The sequence below is a fragment of the Gobius niger genome (genome assembly GCF_951799975.1).
Source record: "Gobius niger genome assembly, chromosome: 1".
Taxonomy (NCBI): Eukaryota; Metazoa; Chordata; class Actinopteri; order Gobiiformes; family Gobiidae; genus Gobius; species Gobius niger.
Genome location: NC_136852.1, coordinates 35,769,554 through 35,780,656, shown reverse-complemented (window position 1 = coordinate 35,780,656; position 11,103 = coordinate 35,769,554). Strand labels below are relative to the sequence as shown.

Here is an 11,103-nt window from a genome sequence, read left to right as displayed (position 1 = left end):
GTAGCAGTAACTGCAGCAGTGGTGGAGGTTGCTGTCACAGTACTACGGGGCACAGGATTGAGCGATGATAAACTGAAGAGCCTGGAGGGAGCAGAGGAGGATGACGGGCCAGGCTCTGATGCTGCAGCAGAGGTAGAGGGCGTTGTTGTGGTAAGGCCCGCATCCTTCCTGCTCTTGTGTTTGTCCCAGTCTAACGGAACAGGGCGACAGTCTGGCTCCGTGTACTCCAGGCCAAACCTCTCCCCTGTGTCTTCAGCAGAGAGATGCAGCGCTGGGTACTTCTCCACTCCTACAACGCGTTTGGACACTGCGTTTAAGGAGTGAATCAGAGCGGGATCAAACACAGGTGGGAGACATACACCGGGCTGCTTCATGTCCACCAGGCGCTGATAGTTCCAGCGGCACACTCCGGTAAGGCCCTGCGCCTGGAACAACTCTGGGGACACCTGTGTTCCTGTCACCCACTGAGCCTGGTGGAAGTGGTATCCCTCCTGCTGAGAGGTGCCTCTGATGGGGATCCAGACAGGGACTTTAGCAGGCTCACCCGCCATATGGTTGAGCTGAATAGTTCCCCCATGGCGGTACAGGGTGCCCCCCTCCACCTCTGGATCACTGAGGCACCCGCGGAGGATGTGGACCCGCTGGATCCTCCATGTCTTCAGCATCGAGGGCTTGAAGAGAGCGACACCATTTGGGTCTGTGGCCGTGTGGAAGTGCTTGAACACCCCCTCCACTCTCTGGACCAGCTCCCCGGGCTGAGGAATCTTCACTCTGCAGTGCTCGCGGATGTGCTGCTTGGTTGGATTTGCAGGCTGGATGCCACAGAAGGCATAAGCATCTTTGAGCCTCTGCAGGTCATCCTGGTCAACCACAGAGAAGGCAGCGGACAGGAACTGGGCGAAGGAGCTGTACAGAGGGTGATGTTCAGAGACACACTCACGGAGGAACCGTCTCATGCAGTGGAACAAGTCCAGCTTGATGGTAATGCCGCTGTTGTAGTGTGTTCTTGATCCACATGTATTCAACAGGTTCCCTGAAGTGGCCTCAGCAACAATGGCATCTGTTGTCCCCCACGCGGCCCAGGTCAAATGTTCCCCAGCCACAGACTCCGCCACCCTGAACGCCGCACAGCAATCCCTAAAGGCAAAGTAAAAAACACCATCATTACATGTATACAGTATGTAATAGGTGCAGATATGCAGATACGACGCAGGTTCACACCTTCCTGTGCAACTAAGATGAAGAAATACTGTATCAACATTATAAATACATTGTGCACATATTAAAATGTATGCAACACTGAGCAGCATGTACTTGGGCACATAAGATAATAAATACAATACTGGTATCTCACCTGTCCACCCACTGATACTGGGCCTTATCAATGCCAGCCCTGCTGTAGCGGTTCGCTAGGCCCTGGTACATCGGTGTCAGGCTTTTGTCCGTCTCAGACTGCACCATGGCCCAGGACAGGATCATCCAGTTCTCATTCATCACGGCGTAGGATGACATAGCGCCGGAGGAGAAGGTGACTTTCCTGGCCACTTTGCGGGTGTGGTCTGAGCGCAGAGCCTGTCCAAATGTCCCCTGCAGCAGCCTCTGGATGATGTCCTTCTGGTGCTTGAACTCGTGCAGCAGGCAGTCCGTGAGGTAATGAGAGGACACAGACACCCCCCTCCAGCCGTCAGAGTCACTGTAGCCCCCAAATGGTTCCGGCACTGGCGTGGTCTCCTGCCTCAAGAACTGGGTGATGGTCTTCTGCCCATAAGCTCCTGCCTCACCATCCATCACGTTCTGGCAGCTTAGGAGATATGCCAGGTTGGCGCGCTCATATTTGAGGTTCAGCATCTCTGTTATTTGGTTGGCCATGTCATTGGGAGATTTCCCAGTCCTCCTCAGTTCATCCAGGACTGACTTACAAATGGCCTTCTTGTAAGTCAGTACAGCTGGCAACAGGTTGGTGAATCTTTGAGGAAGTTTTTCCAACCAGAGAGGGTTGTCGGCGTACCACCTCCTCCGGCACCTCTGACAGCACAGCCTGGAGGACAGCAGGTAGTACTGCCCAGTGAGGCCCACTATCACTCTCGGTCTCCCCACACCAGCAGACACAACACTGGGCTGCGCGCAGTCTCCAGAGCAGGGCAGGGAGTAGTTATTTTTCAACCGCGCCATCAAGTAGTCGCTCTCCGGCTTCCAAATGAAAAAGGGGTGCAGCTGAAAATATTTTGGGGATGGCAAAACGTGGACACTGTCAATGAGCTCAGGCTGGGGAGGTAGGCGCCACAAGGAGAAGGTCTTCATCAGGTTGGTGACAGGACGGGAACCTGGCCACAGACCCATGGACTCCAGCTCCACCTTCATCCACATCTTCTGCTGATGGGAGCAGTTCCACTGGCTGAGCTCCTGGTCAGTGGGAAGGGGCGGAGGAGGTGGCCTATTGACTGCAGCTGTGGGCTGGACTAGAGGCTGGATGGCTGGATGGGCTAAATGATGAAAAAAAAAAGCTTTATTCAAGTTATACTTGTCTGAAAACGTCTAACATTTTCTCACACCTCCACCTTATGGATAAAGGCCACACATGAACACCAGCAGAAGGCAATGTGTCTCCTGCAACACTCTACCTCATGTTTAACTTGGGTTTGTTATTAAATGTGTCAATAACTCATTATTGTATGATAAGGTTATACTGACTAACTTGTTAATTAGGGCAGCAAACACGTTGTTGTTAATGTGATAATGCACTGTTCTTTTAATTGTATTATATCAATGATACTTTGTGCACAGCACAGCTTTGGCTGTGAAGCACTTAAGAAATAAGATCGGATGGATGGGTGGGTGGGTGGATGGATGGTGCATTACTCACTTTGGGGTCTCTCCTCACTTGAAGGCTCTGAGTCAGGCTGAATGAGCGCTGCAGGAGGAGTACCAGGAGTTTCTGAGAATAAAAACAAACCAAAAAATAAATAAGGTGCATAGTGGTATGTAAGAATAAATGTATTACAAAAACAGACCTGGAGCTGAAGGGTTTCTGGCCTCAGGAAGCAGAAACTTAAGCTCTTGTGGAAGAGGCAAAGGGGACTTCAGAGGCACGGCTGCGGGAACAGCTGGAGAGAGGAGAGAGGTGTTGAAGTATCCACTGTAAAGGCTGAGTTCTAATTCTATAGAGTACACTGAGTTATTGTAAAGTGCTTTGGGTGTACCATCTCCTGATTCCTCCAGGACAGTGGGCACGGACTGAGCAGCTGTAGAGAAGAAACTGCAATTAGTTTGTATTTTTGTTAAATCATTTACAGTTTAACCAGATGTTAGTAAAATGAACAAACAGCATTCAACTGTTACTTCTCCTGCTCGTTTGCTGACTTGTTATGTTATGTTATGAGATTATTTAACGTGTCAGGCAAGTGTTAGTTCACATTATCCAGAATAACAATAATTTGAGCAGGGGAAGCACTCACGTCAAATGTTAAAATACAAAACATCACTCACCACTTCACACATATTCACAGCCATGCATAATAAAAATGTCACTTACCCTCATCGCAGATGGTATCAATTCATAGTCACTTGGACTTTTGGCAGAACACACGAAAGGAACAAAGCAGAAAGTGACCGGAACGTGGTCAAGAACAATTGAACTCATGCAAAGGACCAGAACGTGTCCAAAAACGATCTTCTAGGGCATGACACCAGCGAACATCTCTCTAAACCTGAGGGCTTCTGCAACTCTGGAACTGGTGCTGGTGTAGACAAAGCTGAAAAACAAATCACAAATATGTTACATAACACACCAAAGTAGGGCTGAAACAACTAATCGATTAATCGACAACTAATCGATTACTAAAATAGTTGTCAACTATTTCAGTAATCGATTAATCGTTTTCTAGTAAACACAGGCTAAAGTAGAGCAAAAAAGACATGAAAATTGTGTATTTTGGATGAAAACCTACTTTGTTTTTAAAGTGAGGCTCTGCAGTGTTTTGTACATTGTAAATTTCATAAATATCTGTCTTTGTCTCGTCCAATCAGAAAGCAGAATTAGCACAAAGAGCCTCCCACAAACGTTTACTTTAAGTTTACTCCATCAACATGTCCTCAAGTGGCGTCACTTTAGCTCTATGTGATCAAAAAATGGAAAAAATAAAATTTCCATGCACCTTTCACAGCCAAGCGATTAATCGATTAATCGTAAAAATAATCGGTCGATTAATCGATTACCAAAATAATCGTTAGTTGCAGCCCTACACCAAAGTCTACTCTAAGGCCTCACACTTAGTACTTACGAATATCCGTAGGCTCTGTGGCTGTGGAGATGCTGAGCATTGCCCTCTCAAGCTCCTCATCATCTTCCATTTCTGCGAAAAATTAATACATGTCTTATTACTACCCTAGGGGAAATTGTGGTGACATCAGTTTGGAAATTAATGCCACTTTGAAATCTAGCAAGTATTATCACATATGTATAGTGGGACTGTTTCAGGCTATTTATTGACTACAGTAATTATTTCAATGAATAGGCAAAATGCATTTCAGCAATTTGAAGCAGCTACTCACCCATGGGTTCAGCAGAAGAGGAAGAGGAGGGAAGGGCAGGAGTGGAGGGGACAGGTGAGGAGGAGACAGAGGAGGAGGAGAGCTCCTGTCTCTTCTGGAGGTACTGCTGCAGCTTGTGCATCTTGGTCCCCGGAGCGCACTTCTTTTTAAGGATGAAGGCCGCATAGCCGTCGGCCCTGCTCTCCCAGACCTCCCTCCAGGTGCTGCTGGCCCGGGCACCGAACCCCACCTGCTGGTCGTCCTCTGCTGCTGGAGTGGGTACAGGTCTTTTCTGTGCCTCATGTTGAAGGAGAGAGTTGATCTCCTGGAAGCTGAGGGCATAGCGGATGAAAGACATCAGGCTGTCTTTGCTGTGCCCCTCAGACGCCACAGTGCCAGCAGCCTCCTCTCTCTGGTGGCTCTGAATGAGGTACAATGTGTAGCCCACGTCGTTCTCAAGGAGCCACCGAAACGACTTCCCCTTAAACTTCCCGAACTGTAAGATGTACTCTCCCAGCAGCTCTTTGGGGTCAGTGACATCTCCTCCTCTCACTCGCACCACAGTGAGAGCGTTCTGCCTCACAGTCTCCTCCTTCACAGGGGCACTCCGGTCCCTCATGGACGGGTCGTCCTTGATTCTTCTGGCCTCATCAGAAGGGTCTTGCCTCAGGAATCCCAGTGGGCCCTTGCGGAAGACCACACTGACTCGGCCAGGATAAAAAACAGTCTTCTTCATATTCTCTGAAATGACACAATAAATTGTAATCAGAAACCATGGAAAAACATAAATAACTACTGAAAGAACCTAGTGTGAAATAATTCACCAATCAAACTACTATATAATGTGGATAATGACATAATTATAAGATAGTTATGTTAACTGTGGAAGTGCAAGTAATATATTTGGGGACCAATAATGCTATCAACAAGAATTCCATTAGATCAGTTGTTAATCATGTTACCACTCAACCAAATATTACAAGTATTATACCATATACAAAAAATATGCCTCAATTTCAACATTACACATCAAAACAATCACATCAACGTGATTTGTGAGTAGCTTTATATTCTATTGCTCACACTCATAACTTTACAGTACATAAGACGGCAATAAACCAATATATAAACGTAGCACTAAAACTTTTTATCCAAGTTGCAGTCGAGTGAACAACAATGAATGAAACTCCGACTTTGGGACAACTCTAACATTGTTTACGCACGTATTTATTGATTTGAGATAAAAAACAAAATCATCATCCAGTAAAAAGTGCTAGCTTTAGCGTATAATTACTACGTGTGACTGGTCTGAGGCAATCAATGCATCACAACCGCGTTAATTGTAAACAATTAAACACACACAACTTACGTTTCAAGAAGTACAGAGGAGTAATGATGAAATAGTACTGATAAGAAATGCACGCTACACTGAATAAAAGCATCGAACAAAAACGCAAAAAAAAGCTAGGTTGATACAGCATGACAGTAACTTAACCACTCAACTACTCAAACGTCAGTCCTAAAAGCCAATCTATCAGAGTGATTTGTTAACTTAAATGCCTAAAACATTGAAAAGATTAACAATTCTGGGGAGAAAAGTTGTTTACCTTGTTGTCACTCCGAAGAACGGGACATCAATGCCAGAAAATGGAAAATTACCAGGAAAACGGAGCCGCCGAAACAGCGACGCCGCAGGCCAAAGGTGGTACTGCAGGGAGGGCAGTGGTTTAGCACTACCATTGAAAATGAATGGGGCCTGTTTAGGGCTGTTTAGCGAAAGAATCCACGGCCGCCGCGCGGGAGACCGGGGTTCAATTCCCCGACGGGGAGGCAATTGTTTTTAAGCCCTGAGGCACACTCTAACAGCTGAGCCGCTCAGCCTCACACCGACTGTGCTGAGTTTCCTTTAGCATCAGCTGTTGGGGGTATAGCTCAGTGGTAGAGCATTTGACTGCAGATCAAGAGGTCTCCGGTTCAAATCCGGATGTCCCCTTTTGTCAAACATTTGTGAAAGTGAAAGTATTTGTTGTTAATCTGGTAACTCACATAATCTTCAAATGCTCTGATTCAACACAATGTGATTAATTGTAGCCATTCATAATTGTAATTTTGATTTATTTGTGGCTCTGCTAGTTTTTACATTAAAGTAGCAATGTAAAAAAGCTCTTTTTGCCCCAGAAACATGTCTCAGTTTCAGCATGTGCTTTGTGAGTCATTGTTTGTTGTTTGTCTCCTGTGTTCATATGTGAGTAAGTTGACATTTTTCCTTTTTTACATTTTATTATTTATTTAATTCATTTAAAAACAAATGCAACAACATCATTTAACATGAATGAAAAGGAGCAGAAAGAAGTAAAAACTTATCATGTCTGCCCCTATCAGACAGTAAATAAGGAGAGAATAGAATAAAACTATGGACAAAGTCACTCCTTAAATGATGATAAATGATGCAAGTTAGCCTTTTTATACTCACTACTGCCACCCCAGGTCATACGTGTAACTGCAGCTTCTATAAGCTCATGCATGACGATACTTCAGACCCAAAAGTAACACCTTTTTGAGTGACAGTGTAGGATTTTAGAGGCAGTTGTAGTGAACAGGTCTGAGGACATGGCTGTAACATATAGGGGGAGGAAAATACTGAATTTTAACATTTTTAAACTCTTTATAGTCCCTTTAATGTATCTCAGCTAAAGTGCGGCAGTGAGAACAAGTCTGCTTTAAAAATCCTTTCGAAAGTGTGAGACTGGCCCCTCAGAGGGATTAGTGTGGCTGCATTTGAACTGAAACATTTACTATGTGTAACAGTCATATATAGGGATGTCACGGTAACCGGTGTAGCGGTAAACCCCGGTAAAAATGTTGACGGTGAAAATGACCGTCTTGTTTTGTGTTTTTATTATTATCTTGGTGAATAACCGCACCCGCGGTGTAGGCACGGTGAGCCTCACCAGCCACCGTCTCATCTGCTGCAGTTTCCGCGCATGCGCACTTTGTTGTTTGCCCAAACAAAACTTTCTCGAAGCTGGAATCATGTCCGACACGACAGCGCAGGATTTATCAGCCTCAGAGTTCAGTTTGCGGAGCGTGCAGGAAAAAGTGTCAGCAAATGCAGCAAGACTTCGAACCATTGACTCTCCTGCGTGACCGTCACAGCTCTATAGCAGTAAGCTAACGTTAGCGTGACCGTCACAGCTCTATAGCAGGAAGCTAACGTTAGCGTGACCGTCTCCCACAGCTCTATAGCAGTAAGCTAACGTTAGCGCTTTAGCTGAAATGCTGATGTGGGACTTTGGGTTGAAGGAGAATGTAACGAGTCGCCCCATAGTGCGGCTGCAGCGCCACCGCCAGTACATAAGCCGTGTCCGGATACCTCCGCACGATGGCACAATGCGTTACGGGGCTCCCGGTGGCAGATTGCAATAGATTCACTCTCGCTGCAGTTTTATGAATTTAATAATGATGGCATTTTCCCAAATCTGCAAAGCGAAAGCTCTCTGGAAGGACAACAACAGTTTTCCTGATATAGACGGTTTATCTTCGTTTCTGACGCTATAAATAGTTCATGTAAAACCCTCGAAACGATCAACAACACATCGTTATAGTTCCTTTACTTTGATGTGAAAAGGCTTTGTCTGTATTTTTTTATGTAACAAGCACTGTTAAACCTTTTTGAAACTATTTCAGTTTGTGTAGGACTATCAGTGCTTTCTGAACATATTAACACACATTTAAAAAAATACCGCGATAATACCGAAAACTGTGATAATTTTGGTCACAATAACTGTGAGGTAAAATTTTCATACTGTGACAGCCCTAGTCATATAAAGTGACATATGTCGTAAATAGCTTGTGAGCACTGAAGTCAGTGTTCGTTTTCAAGTAGAATCCGTTTGAGTTATAACACTATTATACACGACCATAGACTGTAAAAAATACTGGACGTCTTCTGCTCACTCCTCCACCATAATGACCACGGTCGTGGGGGAAGTCATGGAGGATTTACAGACTCCCCCTCCCCAGCTCTGATGAATGAAGGATATAAATACTGTCTAATAAAAAACAATTTATTTTTTAGATTGCACTTGCACCGTGATGCACCAAACCACGGTCCTGCACCGTGAACCGAACCGTGAGAGCTGAACCCCTAATATTTATCCATAAATATTCCACTGTTTCTTCAATTCTATTCCCAGAGTTTAGCGAACATATTGTCGTTGTAGTATATAAGAAAGGAGTAAGGGTGCATCAAACACTCCAATTGCAGTTTGTTTGAAATTATTTTTAGCATTCATTATTTTAAACATTTGTAGTGGCCATAGTTTTTGGAATGCGTCGGGATTGGGAACCACTGGTCTACTTACTGCGGGTCTACAGCTGTACTGAGTGACAGGTTATAGGGACTATACTGGACATTTCTTTGGAATAACTCATAATCTGTGTGGAGACTAGCTAGTAATGATAATAATAGAACCTTCTGTTCATTTCCATCATAGAAATAGATAACTTTCTAAATAATAATATTTATAATAACTCATTCATCTAGCCTAGTGGTTCACCAGTAATGAATGGTATTATACAGTGTAAGGAAATACTCCATGTCACCACACAGATAATTGGCTCCAGATTGATGCTCACTGATAACCTGTACAATGCGTTCCATTATGTAATATACAATGTACGGTAAAATGTAAATGATGTCTGTGATTATGATCTTGTAATAACACTGAAAGAATGAACTGAATGTAATTCATAGACTAGTGCACACGTGTTATTATGTGTCTACTTGCGTGTGGAAACAAAACAAAATACACAAATTATAAAAAGTCACACTGAATATGTACAGCACGAGGGTGATTATTAATGGTGAATGAGGGGTGGGCACTCATAACTCTGCTTCAGCCTACTCCTTTTGAGCCCAATTGTGATGAAATGTTTAAATAACTTTAAAAAATATGAATGTAAACAGCTCAAATAAACAGCTCAATCAATCAAAGCGTCTTTGAGTGTCCAGAAAAGCGCTATACAAAACCAATACATCATTTGAATAAGATAGTATTAGAGCTAATTTGTAGTTCAACAACTCCGCATTGGGGCAAATGAGTGCGCACCACGGAGCAGCGGCACATGATATACAAGAAAAGCTCTCTTCAAAACCTCCCAGTGTGTCTGTTTGTGGGCACCCTGCGGACCCCGCTGGTTCCCGCCATGCCAATGCATGTGCCAGGGCCATAAAGTTCACCGCCACAGAACTGGACCACAGTCGGGCCGTTAGCGTGGAGGGGAGAGCTAACGCTAGCTACACCGTGGACTCGCCTGAGTTTAGAGCTCGAGCTCTGACGGCGCGGACAGCTTTTCTAATTTCATTCAAAAAGCTGTGGGTCAAAATACACATATATCTCACATTATCCCACAATTAGAAAGAATACTTATATATTATGATATTGATGGTGACATTTTAAAAAAATGTCCTCACTTTTGGCAGCAATTGTAGAGACTTTCCTCCACAATATTTCTTAAGCTACAGCAGCTATGAAAATGTCACCAGCACTATTGGACTCTGCTTAGGGCTGAACGATTAATCGCATTTGCGATTTTCGAAAATCGCACAGACACGCGATTTTGGCCCATGCAGCTGATGCCGCTGCCCATAGAAGTGAGTGTAGCAGCGAGAGACGCCACAGACGTCCGGCTCTGCGCTCCACCGCCTGCTTTTGTTTACTTCTCCATCTACTTCAGGTGTGCGGTAGATCGTGGATGTGAAAATATCAGCGCACATAAAGCAGCCACCGCTCAGGACTATTGCTGTTTCCTCCGTTAGCATTGCGTTAGCTGCAGCGCTACACGCTCTGATGCACTGATCACAGAAACTTTCCTCCCGATCCACACGTCTCGGCCTCCACACAGATGAAGCTGAGCGTGAGCTGATGTTCAGAGTCTTTTGCGGCTCACTTTTCAAGGCTTATGTTTGGGAATGTTTTGGATAAAGATAAGAACTTATCTCACAACCACTGACTAAAACACAAGAGCAAATAGCAAGAAATTATTAAGCCTATTTGCAAAAAAAAAGAAAATCAATATAAGCTTATTGGAAATGATGTAGGCTAAATGACTATGTGGAATATTTGGAATTATCTTCATGTGATTATAAAGGACTTAAGAGTAATACTGTATTAAATCAGTAGTCAATATTTAATTGTATTGCAACAAAAAGTTATTAGCGGAAAATCGCAATAAAATCGAAATCGCAATAATGATTGAAAAAAATCGCAATATTGATTTTTGGCAAAATCGTTCAGCCCTAACTCTGCTACACCCATTCTGATTGACTGGGAAATATCACGCTGCCGGAACATGATTTAGTGCCGCGGAAAACGAGAGGAACAGGTGTTTTTTTCCGAGCGAGGTCCAGACCACTGATCTTTGACGCTGCAGGTGGACTTCATTCATTCACAACTCAAAAACTAATTGGCCTACTGAAGAACTAAAAACACCTGTTGATTCCTTGATTCAAGCTGCCAAGTGTCAGGATCCTCTAAGCAGGTGTTAAAAATAATAACTGTATATTTATTC

General features: G+C 44.2%; 1 long non-coding RNA gene across 1 annotated transcript; it reads right to left on the bottom strand.

The window, feature by feature from the left end:
- Window positions 1-3,073: 3,073 nt before the first annotated feature.
- Window positions 3,074-4,353, bottom strand: LOC306967784. The gene is made up of 4 exons (XR_013793208.1): window positions 4,281-4,353; window positions 3,533-3,752; window positions 3,201-3,242; window positions 3,074-3,104 (listed from the first exon to the last, which is right to left on the bottom strand). It is a non-coding gene; the product is annotated as an uncharacterized lncRNA (long non-coding RNA).
- Between the last annotated feature and the right edge of the window lie 6,750 nt (window positions 4,354-11,103).